Genomic DNA, 16394 nt, shown 5'->3' with positions numbered 1-16394 from the left:
TTTATTTAGCTAGTTACTGGGTCTTTTGGTTTTGTGGGGATAGTAATTATATTTTGTTCCTAAGTCCTGCTGAGTCTATGAATTGATTTATATATTTATATGCTGATTGTTTATTTTTATTAAAGTCCATAAGTAACTCTGGGTATTTGTGTGGTGATCCAATCTCTTTTTGGTTTTTGATAAACATTTTCCGAGCGGGTTTATATTTTGGGTATATATTGAATACGTGGTGTAGGTCTTCGGTGGTGTGGCAGTTGACAGTAGCCCGAATTTCGGTCAAGCTTGGAGAACATGGTTGCACCATTGAGATCTACTATAAGATTGTTGATGTGATGTGTCTCTCGCGAAGTACTGTTTCTTTAGGCAACCGCATGTCAACGCAGATTCTGATTTCGTCTTGGTTTTTGGGTTGTGAGCAACCAAACTTGGAGATACCCAAGGAATAGGCCCATCTACCGTCTCAATAATGTCTAATTCTTCAAGTCTTTGCAACTTTTTTTCAGCTTTCTTTCGAATGTGAAATGGAATACGTCGGTGAGGTTGAAATATAGGGACTACAGTATCATCAGTGTGAAGATGCATCCGTACGTCTTTTAGTTTTCCAATTCCATTGAAGGTATCTGTGAAGTTTGTACTCAGTTCTTCAGACCTGCTCTTCAATGTAGCACATATTCCTGGAATTATTTGTAACCGTATGCTTATTCCATAGCTCAGTAGATTGGCTACATAGAATGGAGCGTTAGTGATCCTATCTTTCGTCTCAATCTTGGATTGAAATTTGCCAGCTATATGTCATTTTGTTAATGATCCATAGGCAAATACACTTGACTTTAGCTCTGGAGTTCTCTGGCCAAAGGTGTATTCTTCATCTGAGCTCTCAGGTGTACTACTCCTGTGTTGTTGGCTTTCTACTTGATTAACGTTGCTTTCTGCCACGAGTCTTGATCGACAGACCTTTTCAAAATGGTTTTTCTTCTTGCAGAAATTGCATTGTCTCCCTTTTGCAGGACACTCCCTATGTTTGTGTGGATATTCGACACCACAATTTATGCATGTTTGGTCCCTGCATTGTTGTTTGATGCTGACTTAAGCTTTCTCCATGAAATGCGTCTTGTTTCTTCGATGACTTTGTGTCCTTCTTTTTGTTTAGGCATTGGCCTTCCCTTTTTCGGATTTTTCTATTTCTGTTGCTTGTCTGTCAGATAGTTCCGTGGCACGGGCAAGTATAAGAAGTATTAAGGTCCATCTCTTCACGAAGTGCACGACCTCTAAGACGTGTTAACAAGCGTCTTTGAATTACTTGTGATATTATTTCTTGATCGACATCATTGAATTTGCACAATTCTGAAAGCAGCCATAGCTTGGCGTGGAAATCACCAATCGATTGTCCATTTTGTTGTTTTTATTACCGAAATATGAAGATTTCAAATTCATTGTTCTTCTTTTAGTGCGAAAAATTTTGTCAATTTTTCTACGGCGATTGTATAATCTTCTTTCTCTAGGAGGGTTTCAAAAATATTGTTTACTTTACTTACTCTCCTGCATAGTGTAAAAGAAGTGCACGTCGACGTTTATTGTTTCTAATGTTAATTTAATTATGAAAAGGTTATCGAGTCGTTTCACTTGCTTCTGCATCGGGCATCAGGTGCATTTTCATGGACTGAGAAAGGAAGGAAAATGGGCAAACTTGCTGCTATTATCAGAGATATAGACTTTCTTTCACTACAAGTGTACACCACGGTAGCAGGTCTGTAAGAATTCTCTGAGTGAAATTACACAACTGGGATCGTCCGCATATGACGTCATGCAAAATTCGTGTCATTTTCTAACTTCCCTCCCCCCCCCCCCGTCGTCACACTTCGTCACAAAAAACATGACCCACTTTATGTGATGTCACAAATCTCTTACCTCATCCCCTTTCCCCCATTATTTAATTCTGAAAAGTAAACTTAATGTAAATCAGTTAACTATACAGACAAAACAACATTCTTTTACGTAAAATAGTTTCTAATTAATCAGTCTTTTATAAAGACTGATTGGCTTGTTAAAAGTTTATAAAATTTTTTTTTAAAATTAATTAATTTAATGAAAAATGAAAATGTAAATTAAACAAATCAAGCACTTCAGTTGTTACTAACATTAAAGTTTCAAAAAATCTTCAAAAATTCTAAGGGTTTAAAGTCTCAAGTATTTGTAAATGAATTACTTCTCTTCGTAGTTATCATTATCCCAAGGAAAAGTAAGATTCTCTTTCACTGAACGAACAAGAAATCCATTTGTTTCTAGATCAATATCGTTTATTGGAAGGGATATTCCCTCCAAATCAAACTCCTCCTCGTCAATCCAAGCCAACCTTTCTCCTTTCTCCACATGAACATCATTTCGCGTTGACTTCTATCAGTGACTCTCATTGTTCTGATGCGCATCGATGGAACTGCTATTTGTTTGTGAAGGACTGAATGAGAGCGCAGCATGACCAGATAGCTGAAGAACACGTGACATATCTTGCAATATCGTGCATATCTTTCTTTCATTCAGCACGGATTGAAGTGAAGGGCAATAAAGATCACATGGAATTGTCCAAAATGTGTATGCTGACCGAGGTAGAATGTCTTCCGTTTTGAGACCTTGTGTTGCAAATAAGGATGGGAATTTGTGGAAGGCTCCATCTGTTGCTCGTTCTGGAACTTTAAGTCCTTCACATGTTTGAACAAGCGGTAAGGGAGGCGGAATAAATCTGTCTTTTATCACGCTGAAGTATGAGCTTCGTGCTTTCGAACAGCACGTTGTTGCCACACTTATCAATCTGAAGCAAGTATTGGCTTGAGCGGATATGGCTATCACGCCAGTTTTGATTTCTACACAATATATCTGCTCCATGAGCTCTGAATTTAATGGATCTTTATAGTCAGAAATGGTTGGGTAATTCTCTATAGTCAACTGTGACCATATTTCTGCCAAAGTTGTTCCGGTAATATCAAAGATTTTCTTTTATATCACAATGTTAATTGCCTTACCACATTCGTCTAAATGGCTGCCATAGTTGTCATGAGGTAATATTAATCCACTTAATTCCCTGCTCAGTGGTGCCATCATTCTCTCTACTCTGTTTGAAGCACGTCGCCCCGGAGCATTTGTTTCAACGAAGACATATTCATGATCATTTTTCAAGAAATGGTGGATGGCAACCTTAATGACATATTGATACCATGGGTTTCATCCGGAACACCATCAACAGCAAACACAAGAATCGGCATGACCAATTTATCAATACCAGTTCTTGTTATGGTATCGAACTCTGTCAGAGACAGCAACTTTCCAAAGTCAAATCCATGGCTGAGTGTTTTTGATGCGGAGTGTTTTCCACATCGGATGGCTATAAAAGTTGGGACAGAAAAGCCAACAACGTCTATGTTTCCAAGACCGTTGCGATGGATCTCAATGCCGGCATACACCGAGGGTATAAGCTTGTGCCGGGCAACAACTACCCAGTCATGGTCAGGAAGGCTTACTTTATACTCAACGTACATTAGCGATGGACTCTGCTTATTGGCAGCGACCAGACAATTATCGTCCTGGTTGATACAACAAACTTCATCCGGTCCAGGCATGGAGGAGAGTTCGTCTAAATGTCATAATGTAGCTGTGCAAAGCTGGCCATCAATATGTCTAGTGTGATAATCATTTTACGCTCTAATTAACTTTACTGGGACAGTGGTTACTTGACGCTTACATTCTGACGACGAACTACGCTAAGGAAGTAGACGAAGATAATAAAGTCCATTTGGACTTCTATTGATATAACCACATGGACTTATATTGATATAACCCACTTGGACTTCTATTGAAGCCATTTTTAAAAAAATGCTCTGTTATTTGATCTAGGTAGTAGACGTAGATATAATACACTTGGACTTATATTGAAGCCATTGTTTAAAAATGATCTATTATTTGATCTAAGGTTTTAATACGTCTGTAGACTTCGAACTGTCTTTTTTTCACGAGAAACTGAACCATGCATTGTCATATACAGTATAGTTTGCAAACGTAATGGTTGTTCCTCTTCCATTTCTGGTTGACCACATCTGGCCTTGATATTCAGTTTTGTGCGCAGTTCAGGATTATATTCCAGTAAAGCATTCAACTTGATTTTTTTAATCCCATGCTTTCTGTGATTTTCTTTGATCATCAATCTTCCTCTTTAGTTTCCTTTTCAACTCAGTTTTTCTTTTTTGTTTACCTTTTAACTCTAAGCTCTGGTCATTTGAATGTAGTCCTTGTTTCTGCGATTATACAGACCAACGAGGCCAGAATTTATGACATCAATTTCGGACGTCTAAAATGTAATTGGACATTAGCATGTCTCAGAGTAGCCAAATGGCTTGTAGAGGTCAATGTTTCAGAAGTAATAATATTCAAGACATCAGTCCGATGTTCATTGGACTCGAAATTATCCTGAGCAGAAACTTATTTTGATACTGATAGTGCTTATTTTGTCCAAAAGTTAAGAAGTGATCCTTTTTCCGTAACGGAGGTCGCCTTGAGCTCTTGCAACATATGGTTAACTTTTTCAGCAAGATCTGTCTCATTCTTGATACTCTTCCACTATATAATAAGTTCATCTTGGCACATCTTTTTGGTTTTTGTAGGATATGCTAGCACATAAGCGTTAAATAAAGACTGATATAATTTATTTTATCCATTGCTATGTGCTGTCGAAAAGTCATGAATATTAAAATTAATGTAACACTGGACACCATAATTGATCGCATTCAACAGCGTAAAACTAGTACCGCATGCTGTCTCAGTCCTCGAAGGTCTTCTCTCACCTCATCCTGTCTTTTTTACACTGCTTTTCTTAATTTCTTCAAGCTTCAAAGACTCTTTGTACAAGTAGGACCTTTTATCATCTGACGCTTCAGTGGCATCAACAAACGTTTTCAATAAAAATAAAGAAAAAACAAAAGCTAACATTGTATATGTTTATTCCCTTTAATGTGCGGTGTCTCAGAGCGACACAGGGTCCAACCTCGGAGCTACTCAAATAATTAAATTTGTTGTTTATTCTCATAAAATATATTAATTGCGGACCGAACACCGTCTTTCAACTTGCTAAACTGGTGTGTCTTAGATCTCGTCGACTGTTGTCAGGATGGTGATAACTTATTAGCCTGCTAGATTACTTGTCTAAAATCTAAGTTTAATTACCTGTAGATTACTTGTCTAAAATCTAAGTTTAATTACCTGTAGATTACTTATCTAAAATCTAAGTTTAATTACCTGTTAGAATACTTGTCTAAAATCTAAGTTTAATTACCTGTTAGATTACTTGTCTAAAATCTAAGTTTAATTACCTGTAGATTACTTGTCTAAAATCTAAGTTTAATTACCTGCAGATTACTTGTCTAAAATCTAAGTTTAATTACCTGTAGATTACTTATCTAAAATCTAAGTTTAATTACCTGTTAGAATACTTGTCTAAAATCTAAGTTTAATTACCTGTTAGATTACTTGTCTAAAATCTAAGTTTAATTACCTGTAGATTACTTGTCTAAAATCTAAGTTTAATTACCTGCAGATTACTTGTCTAAAATCTAAGTTTAATTACCTGTAGATTACTTGTCTAAAATCTAAGTTTAATTACCTGTTAGATTACTTGTCTAAAATCTAAGTTTAATTACCTGTAGATTACTTGTCTAAAATCTAAGTTTAATTACCTGTAGATTACTTGTCTAAAATCTAAGTTTAATTACCTGTAGATTACTTGTCTAAAATCTAAGTTTAATTACCTGTAGATTACTTGTCTAAAATCTAAGTTTAATTACCTGTAGATTACTTGTCTAAAATCTAAGTTTAATTACCTGTTAGATTACTTGTCTAAAATCTAAGTTTAATTACCTGTTAGATTACTTGTCTAAAATCTAAGTTTAATTACCTGTAGATTACTTGTCTAAAATCTAAGTTTAATTACCTGTAGATTACTTGTCTAAAATCTAAGTTTAATTACCTGTTAGATTACTTGTCTAAAATCTAAGTTTAATTACCTGTAGATTACTTGTCTAAAATCTAAGTTTAATTACCTGTTAGATTACTTGTCTAAAATCTAAGTTTAATTACCTGTAGATTACTTGTCTAAAATCTAAGTTTAATTACCTGTTAGATTACTTGTCTAAAATCTAAGTTTAATTACCTGTAGATTACTTGTCTAAAATCTAAGTTTAATTACCTGTTAGATTACTTGTCTAAAATCTAAGTTTAATTACCTGTTAGATTACTTGTCTAAAATCTAAGTTTAATTACCTGTAGATTACTTGTCTAAAATCTAACTTTAATTACCTGTAGATTACTTGTCTAAAATCTAAGTTTAATTAGGCCTGCAGTTCATTTAGTCTACATTTTGATTTTTAAATTATGTATTGCAGTATATTAAAAAAAAAACCTCGTTAGACTTCGTCACAAAATTGTGACCCCCCCCCCCACTGCGTGACGTTACATGTGAACGACCCCATTGTCCTTATTCTTCCTTTGTTATCTTGGCTTTTATCAGGTATATTCTCGTCGCAAGTATAATGTTTGTGCTTTGTAATGAGGGAGAGGAAAAGACCTGTTTCTACAAACACATGTTATTCCAGAGCATACAAACTATAGCTCACTTGCTTGTCAGACCTACATCTAGCAACCTATATGTCAGTCTTATCTCAGATCTCTAAGTTGCTGATTCAGCAGTGGGAAAGTCTATATTACCGTATAGCACTACTTCTAGAACACTACAATAAGCCCTACTTGCGTTTCACTTTCTTGAATCGGTGCTGTACTGACTACTGTGCCAGATATCCTAGCTGTTCAATAATTATAGGTTACTGCATTCGTATGAGAAAATATGAACGAGTTTTTCGGATGGAATACTGCACGACCTTTGGAGTGCAGAATATCCATCCGACAAAACGAGTTCAGACAGTGGTATTTTGATTATATACATACATGTATCAACTAATGTTAGTTTTAGATTATCTATTAAATTTATATGAACCCTTATAAAGCTACATGTAGCGTGCTAAAGGTATTTTGAATAATGCAATTTTTAGAAAAAATGTTAACTTTTTCTGATTTACGTTCATTATTTTGCTTCACTCGTATTCCTTCAGATATTACGCCAAAACTGATTAAAAAATGAACTCTAAACATAGCATGTAGTCACAATTTTCCAGGCTACAAGAATATGCCAATATGTCAAAAATATAAACACTTTATATAGTATCCTAAATTAAATAAATGTGTGATATTCTTACATTTCTTCAAATGAATTAAGAAGACAGTGAAAACATATATCCCTATGTTATTCTCATCTAGGATAATTTTGCGATAAATCATCCTCCATTGTACATTAGAATACGTCTTGCATTAATTTTCTAAAATAAATAAAGTATATTCCAGGTGAATCAAAGAATATAAATACGTAATTCTATTTGTTGTTTCCATCACACTCATTATTGAGCCAGTAAACAGTGAATTAAATAAAATATATAACATAATACTTTAAAACACTCCTCATGAATAAGGAGGGGATAATTCGTATTTATAAATTCATAGATTGGTGCTAACACTCGCCAAATGAATTGTCGAGAAGTTTACACCTCATACGCTGGTGATCAAACATATTAAAAAAACGTATCTATTGTTTGAAAAGTTATTAATTTGTTTTATGGTGTGCCGAGATTGGTCACAAAGTTGACATTTTAAGCATAAAATATTTTCGAGCTTTCAAAATAACTTCGGATTCGGTTCTGATTATACGAGCGACCCACTCAATTCAAAGCTCAATTTCAGACAAGCTGCATCGACTAAAATTCTCACTTTTAACACTTTTCTAGCTTCAATAAACTGATAATAATTCATAGCCTTAAAATAAATTGCTGTTACTATCGTCAGCCAGTAGGCCTATTTGCCAAACTGATTCCTAGAAGATGAACCACGCTGGGTTTCGGTGTTTTTGTATTGTCTAGGTAGCTAGTATTTTGAACATGTATTTGTAAAATGTCCTCGCATGCATGGTTCAAAATAAAACAGAACGTCTTTTCCAGGACCCTATGCGACAACTAAACGTAGTGATGTCACTAAGTGTTAATGACATCATGTGAAATGGGCAAAATGCGTGATATCCGATTATTTCATGTGGATTAAGATAATAGTGGAATTGCTAGCATATGACAGAAAATTAAACCGTACTTCCAATTGTTACACAACGTAAAATAAATTACTCAAAGTAATATTTTCAATCACTTTTTCTTTTTTTAAGCACAATCACTCAAATGCAACGACTTGCAGTGACCTAGGACTCCTAGGTGAATAATCAATGACTTTCAATTCCTTGAATTGGGGTGTTCATTTCTCAATGACTTTAATGACCGTGCGAACCTTATATGTAAGTTAGTTTATAACACTGGTCAACAGTGAAATCATTACTGACTTGAAAAGGCCCTAATCTGTAGTATTTTGGTGTGCCGAACACGAATATAACCGTGAAAAATTTGTATTGGCTCTCGTTTTGAAGATATTCATATACCTCATTTTCTATGTTTCACTGTGTAAATTTCTCCAGTAGGACTGCAGCAACATCCAGAATAATGATGTAACATTGCATAATACCATCATGCTCACATCATCCACAGTTGATTGCATCATTTTCTGATGCAATGCAATACTAATGCCATGCGGCTGCTGAAGTAAGTTGACGTCAGCAGTGTACTATACATGTGTAGGCCTATTATACTAATGCCAGGCGGCTGCTGAAGCTGACGTAAGCAGTGTACTATATAAAGCCCAATCAGATAGGTTCAGCATTTAAAATATTTTAGACGTTGTGCGAGACAGTTCAAGCTACTGTTACATAAAACTTATTATTTTATCCATTTACGTACAATAAAGAACAGTAATGCCTCGAAAGTGTGTTAATACCGCGGACAATTTTTGCTATATTTGTGGGGAAGTGACATTTGCCAACCAGAAGAAAAGTATCAATTCTCAAGTGAAGAAGGCATATCATCTTTACTTCGGATGCAAGATTGGTGACCAAGACAAGCCTTGGGCTCCGCATATATGCTGTGCTACATGTACAACACAGCTTTCACAGTGGTTGAATTGCAAAAGGTCATCAATGCCGTTTGCAGTCCCAATGGTGTGGAGAGAGCCAAGCAACCACCTAAATGACTGTTACTTCTGCTTGGTTCCTCCTCTTTCCGGCGGAATAACGAAGCGAAAGAAGTCGAGAATAGTCTACCCAAACATTCCGTCTGCATTGAGACCAGTTCCACATGGTGAGGGACTTCCTATTCCAGAACCTCCAGCAGAATATTCTCTTGATTCATCTGACGAAGACAAAGGTGAGTCGACCTGTTCTTCTCCTGGTCCATCAGCATGCAGTGATCCAGATTTTCACTGTGGTGCATCATCAACCCCACACAGAATAACACAGGAAGAACTAAATGACCTGATTCGTGATTTGGACTTATCAAAGAACAAGGCAGAATTGCTAGGATCAAGACTCCAACAATGGAATCTTCTAGAAGAAGATGTCACAATTACTGCATATCGAAAGCGCCACCAGCAATTGGAGCCTTTCTTCAGAAAGGAAAGTAATCTGATATTCTGTTCCGATATTGAGGGCCTCATGAATGCTTTAAAAATCACTCATGACCCACAAGAATGGAGACTATTTGTGGACTCTTCGAAACTGAGTCTCAAGGCTGTGCTTTTGCACAATGGAAACATTCTTCCATCTATTCCAGTAGCGTATGCTGTCCACATGAAAGAGACATACGATAACTTAAGGCAGCTACTGAATTCCATTGAGTATAACAAGTACAGCTGGCACCTCTGTGGTGATTTGAAGGTAGTTGCCCTTTTAATGGGACTGCAGCAAGGATATACAAAATACATGTGTTTCTTATGCGAGTGGGATAGCCGAGCAAGGGAAATGCACTACATGAGGAAGGAATGGACTCACAGGCAGAATGTAGCCATTGGAGAGAAGAATATCCAACACCCAGCTCTGGTTGAGGCTCAGAAAATCTTGCTACCACCCCTTCACATCAAACTAGGTTTGATGAAGAACTTCGTGAAAGCCATTGACCGGACTTTGCCAGCATTCCGATACCTGCATGAAAAATTCCCTCGACTCAGCGAAGCAAAGATTAAAGAGGGAGTTTTTGTGGGTCCTCAGATTCGAGAGCTTTTCAAAGATGACCGGTTCAACAACTTGCTGGAAGGTGACGCGAAACAAGCATGGAATGCTTTTCGCCTAGTTTCTACAAACTTCCTCGGAAATGTTAGGGCAGAAAACTATAAGGAACTAGTAGAAGACATGTTGATGAAGTATAAGAAACTTGGCTGCAATATGTCTCTAAAGATTCACTTCCTTCATTCCCATTTGGATTTCTTTCCTAGCAACTGTGGTATTGTTAGTGATGAACACGGCGAACGTTTTCATCAAGATATCGCAACAATGGAACAAAGATACCAGGGAAAATGGTCCACTACAATGCTGGCTGACTACTGCTGGACACTCCTCAGAGATGCTCCCGAACAGCTGTACAAGAGACAGGCGAAGAAATCTAAGATGTAGTCAATGACTTGATTTTTTATAGGTAGGCTATTACAGTTGACCTTTTACTATTGGAATGCATTTCGTTATGTAAACATTAATTTCTTGCAGATTACAAAAAAACTAGAGCCAATTTTGCAATTTGACTGTCATATTCGTGTTCAGCACATAAAAATTGATAAGAATTGACTAATTTTATTTCAGTAACATGACTTTTGTAAAAATTTGTTGTCCAGTGTAATAGGACCGTGAAAGGTTTAAGAGGAAGAAGAAATAAAACTCAACTAAATTACAGTGTACGAATGTCGCATATCCAAGGAATTTACGATACAGCCATCTGGTTTCAGTAAGTTATTGCAACATTGTATATTTGTTACCGTTCATCACAGTAGAAAAATTCCACACATACGGTTATAAGGACCGAAGTCCTTGTAGGTTACTTGGTGTATGTTCAAATTCAAGGATGTAATCCCGGTCAGTATGTTTTCTCTCACTCCACTTATTTTTACGTATGATTTAGCGTTATGACTTGGGAGGCTCCATGGGTAGCAGAATCGATTTAAATGAAATTGGTATAATTTTATTGGAATAATAAATCAGGAAAAATTGCTTTTATAAGATTTAAAAAAAAACAAACTAAAATCTAATGTGAAAACAGGAAATTAGGTAATATCACATCTAAAACAAGTCACTTATAAAAATTGCCACATAGCAATACAAATTAGCGTATGATTTGGCATTATGGCACTTATAAAAATTGCCACATATTACGATACCAAAGCTACGAGAGAGAGAGAGAGAGAGAGAGAGAGGAGGGAATTCAATGAAATTGTATTTCATTTTTAATTCATTTGGAAGTCTTTTGAACTTGTAGGCTATATTTAAATGTATCACTCCATGTTGGTTCAGTAGGCAGTACGTTAGCTTTATTTCAATGAATCACCCTATCCCCCGTCTTTCTTTCTTTCTCTCTCTCTCTCTCTCTCTCTCTCTCTCTCTCTCTCTCTCTCTCTAAACGTTCGTTAATTTCAAAGTATTTAAATTAAAAGTTAATTGCAAAAGTAAAGTTTACTTTGTTCAGGTCCTATTTTTGATGTAACAGATTATGGAAGTAATCCCCCCACTGAAACATAATTAAACTTTCCAACACTTAATAGACAAGTCAGACATCGAATGCGATACGATTCGCAATTATAAGCACCGTAATCCTTACTATGGGATATACAATTGGCCAATGTATGTGTTAGCCAATGGATCGATATTTTTAAGGCTGATGTTATTGGCTTCTATATAGGTTTCATATATTGTTTAGAACATCACACTCATCGAAAGGTCAATATTTTGAAAGAATGTCATACAAATTTCCCTCAATGAAAATAGTTGAAAAAAGATTTAGAAATAACGAAATAATTTTCCTTTTTATTGATATATTAGGACAGAATGTTTTACCAAAAGTAATAAGATTGAAATTTTCTCTAAATTGTATTAAAAGTAATTTTTGATTAAATTATATTGAAAGTAATTTTTATTAAAACAGATTGAGGTTAAATCTATTTAATTCGGTATTACAGTTATATACCATTTAATAAAGATTGCACCCTTATGAGCAAAATGCAAAACTCTCCATACATTTCCTTTGCATCATACGGCAGCAGAAAACTACACTCGGTAAGTTATGTAGATAGATGAACTAGACGAATGCCAAATATTTTTCTAGAAGGATAAATGAGCTGATCTGGCAGAATTGTCTACCTAATGACGTACATAGACCAGACGATAGTCTGTAAGAAACGATGAAGCCTCAGTTTGAGATTCTGGGCAACACAAAAACTGGACGTATATCCATATTTGGCCATGTCCTAAAACACTGGTATAAATCCGCGCACACGCCAGTTCCTTCGTCAGAGACTTAAAGAGGCTTTGTGTCGTTACAGCATCCCGTACCTCCCGCATCGCCATATTTCCCAGATGTAGCCATATCTTCGTTATCAAAGTGACACCTCTTTCAAGAGAGTTCGAACTTCTTCCTCTTCCTTTCTCTCTCTCTCTTTCTCTATCAGTCATGGGAAAAAAGCTTGACTAAAAGTTTATGAGACAATCAATCTCGTAAAAGATAAAAAGTATCTGATTCAAAGAAAATCATGAAATAATACTTTTGCAAAATACAAAATAATATGTCGATTAAGAAAATAATGTTTCTTTATTGTAAAGCATTATTGTCTTTTTGAAAAAAGGAAATAACAAAACACTTGCACACATATCATATCATATAACGGTCTCTCTTGTTTTACAAATAAATATGGGCGAAAAATTCATGCGAGTAAGAAAAGAAATTTGCTTCAACTATTCTTTTCTGAGGTCTCAGTTACAATGGGTGTAACTGCATGACAACTTATTCATGATGTTACTGCAGTGAAAGCGCAACAATTGCTGACAACTGATGACGCTTGCATGCCCTCATTTATCATTTGGGAGCTTTAAAAACAAAATATAACCCCCACGTCTAGCATTTTGTTTTTATAGTGTTATATACTGGTGGAAAATTTAGAATGGAACATAAACGATAAAGTTACATGATTATATATAACCAACGTCATTTAAGCACTTTATTAATACAAACGTTTCCTATGCACCGTGATCCATGCATCCATCGATTTCACTGACAACGTCAGGATCTCAGTTTGTGTGGTTTGTTGTCTACAGTCGTACGTACAATATCATTTTAGCATATTTATAAATACATACTTATCTGTGGCGTGATCCATGAATTGGTACTTATCAATAACAGCTTCTGGGTCTTAGTGTAGTTCGATGCTCACGTTGTTACGATGTAAATTGTCCCCATTACTGCAAGATTTAATTGAAAAGATGGTCCACTAAAGTACAAAGCCATGCACGTTACAAGACAATACGTACAAAAACACCACTCTATTTTAATTTCGAGAAAGTTGTATGCAGTCCAATAACGCACAAAGCCATGCACACTACAGGACACTATGTACAAGAATATCAGTTTAGATTACAGTTGCCATATTAACGATTATTTGCCCTAGAAAGTTTGATGCATTATCTAAAGTAGTAAATGAAAATATTTACAGATGTAGGCAAATTATAAAGTCTTCTTTTATGCAAAAAACAAGTCGAAGGAATGACTGAAATGAATTTGTATATGCAACAACGTCAATAAACACGTAGCATGACAAATAAGTGAAATGAAATTGAGGAATTAAAAATGTCAAGAAGCACAAAATAGAACGAAGGAGTGATAGAAATTAATTTGTAGATAAAAAATGTCAATAACCACTTAGTTGGATTATCATAACACATTTCAGCTATGCTATAAAATAGAATTACAGACTTCAAAATGCTGGCATAATAGTCGTCATTACATTGTGCATAATCTGCGGAAGTCACTGGTTACAAAACCTAAATTTGTAGAACAAAGGTAGAAACTGCATACCACAGCAGGCTGAATAGCACCAAAATAACATGAAAATGTCTTTGCCGATTAATCTGTAGCCTGGTTTGCATGCGCTAAAACTAATGAAACACTTGTTTTGTACGCACATCACGCATTACACGCAGCCATTAAATAAATAAATAAGCAATCATTGTTTAATTCAATCGTTTTTGGATCGCGCTGATAAAAAAAAAACGTAGCATTAAATGTGCAATGACTGATCCGTTACGTCTTGGAAAACCTTGTAAAATGTTTGACAAAATAATCCAGGGTTGTATCCAATGAAAAGAGGTCACTTTGGTATTGATATCTTTGATCTTAAGATATATTACATGGGAATAAATCCTATTGAATACTTAATATGCTTATCATATGCTTTTGGCACATGGAATTTTACATACTTTCCCTTACTCTTCTCAGGTTTATATTTTAATAGAAAGAGGTCACTAAGGCGACAATTTTGTTCTGATGTAGAACTGTTCCTGTTACACGTATGTTTCAAGGTCTGACAAATCTTGTATTTGGTGTCCAATGTCATGTTGGCTTCATCCTCTTTAATGTAAGACCGATTTTTTTTGTAAAAACCTATCATACCTTCACCAACCTTGGTATGATGTTACATTGTATACTGTGGAAGTGATATATATTCATTTCTCTACTTTGGGGATCGTCTCAAAGTTACTTCTCTCTCTTACTCTCTCTCTCTCTCTCTCTCTCTCTCTCTCTCTCACACACACACACACACACACATACACACGGATCGTCATCAGCACTTCATGACTTGTATTACTCTATGTGTGTGTGTGTGTGTGTATGTGATTTTTAACGTAGATGGAACAATTTTCCAGTCACATCGCTACAATGTCTGCAGTGTGGCAATTTATAGCGATGTCTAGCACTGGGGCATCATGCCACAGACATGTAACATCTTGTCCCACCCTGTCAGTCGCATTACTCTGACACCAGGTCGACCAGTCCTAACACTAACCTCTTAATGCTGAGCTTTAAGCGAGGCAGCTAATAGTACCATTTTCTAAAGTTTTTGGTATGACTCGGCTGGAGATTGAACTCGCGAACCCCCGCATCCGAGGCGGATGCTCTAATCATCTGGGCCACATAAACGGTCACTTTTGTTATTAATATGAAGAAAAACCAATTTGCATAAATAGACGAAATAACAGCGTCATTTATAATTACATAACGTTTGCATGATTAGAATTTGAGGCTTACACGCCATTGCTTTATTTTTACACTTTCGCTTAATTTGTTTTATTGTATAAATTTGTTAAGATCATAGACTTGGACTTCGAACGAAAACCTTGATTTCACGACGACATTGTATGTATATTAATTTAGATATAGACTACATAGTATTAAACCAATTTGTTCGTTTCTACAAATAGAGTCCTGGTTTTGTCCGTTACGGCAATTTATGAATCATTGACATCACACTTTTGTTCGCAAGGGTTCGAGCCTCCTGTCTTGTGGGTACTTGAGAATGTTTGCTTGCAGCATCGCGTGGGCCGGTGGTTTTTACTTGGATTTTACAGGGTTCTTCCTGGCCGTCATGTACAGCCTATTTTGTGCTAAAACAGCAACATTTCATTTGGATTTTATTTTCTTTAAAAATCCTGAACATTTTTAAATCATCCCAAAATTATATATTTAAAAGCATCCAAATTTACTTTTCTGTCTCTTTAGAATAATTAATAAATGATTTTAATTAAGAAAAAATTGTTTGAAAGCGTGAAATATTTATTATGAATCATTTATATGAAGATACAAATTAAAGTTAATGCATCTATCTAGCGACACGTATTTTCGTCTACTCGCTGTTACAGGCCGTAAGTATGGATGGACAGATCGACCAACAGGACGAACATGATCAAATCAAAATATATGCAGTGAGATATTATTGTTTACTCTCAAATATTTTTTTTTTTTTTTTGGCCCAGTTTGATAGAAGAGAAACAACCCAAAGCAATCCTGACCTGAAATCGAAATGGGGTGGGGAGTATACAGATAAACCCCGGGGTCAGTTTCAGTCATAATATAAATATATTTCGCACGTAGAGAATGTGTATATCAATATAGGACTTGACTCATTTTGAAATTTCTGTAAAAATCACCCCTGCTCTCAAACCCAACCCCACTATTACGGTAAGAACTTTAATTTTGTTTGCAATCTACACTTATCACTAGGAATATCAATGACCCAAGGTTTATTTGCATAGTTGTTTTAGTGTACTAATAGTTAGAAATGATATGGGGACAACAACCGCTTCCACACAGAACCAGTTATCACACGATCCTGACTCATGACTCTGTGCATAT

The 16394-nt window shown here is 35.7% G+C and overlaps 1 protein-coding gene across 1 annotated transcript in view; it reads left to right on the top strand.

Moving 5' to 3' along the window:
* The window catches only part of LOC149774732 (uncharacterized), a 91103-nt gene that overhangs the window by 10034 nt on the left and 64675 nt on the right, over nt 1-16394 (top strand). The gene's annotated exons all lie outside the window — the stretch shown is intronic.

The sequence above is a fragment of the Sinohyriopsis cumingii genome, unplaced genomic scaffold (assembly GCF_028554795.1).
Source record: "Sinohyriopsis cumingii isolate HCF-2022 unplaced genomic scaffold, ASM2855479v2 utg000160l, whole genome shotgun sequence".
NCBI classification, from domain to species: Eukaryota; Metazoa; Mollusca; class Bivalvia; order Unionida; family Unionidae; genus Sinohyriopsis; species Sinohyriopsis cumingii.
The sequence above is the reverse complement of the archived record's forward strand: the minus strand, read 5'-3'. Positions and strand labels throughout refer to the sequence as shown.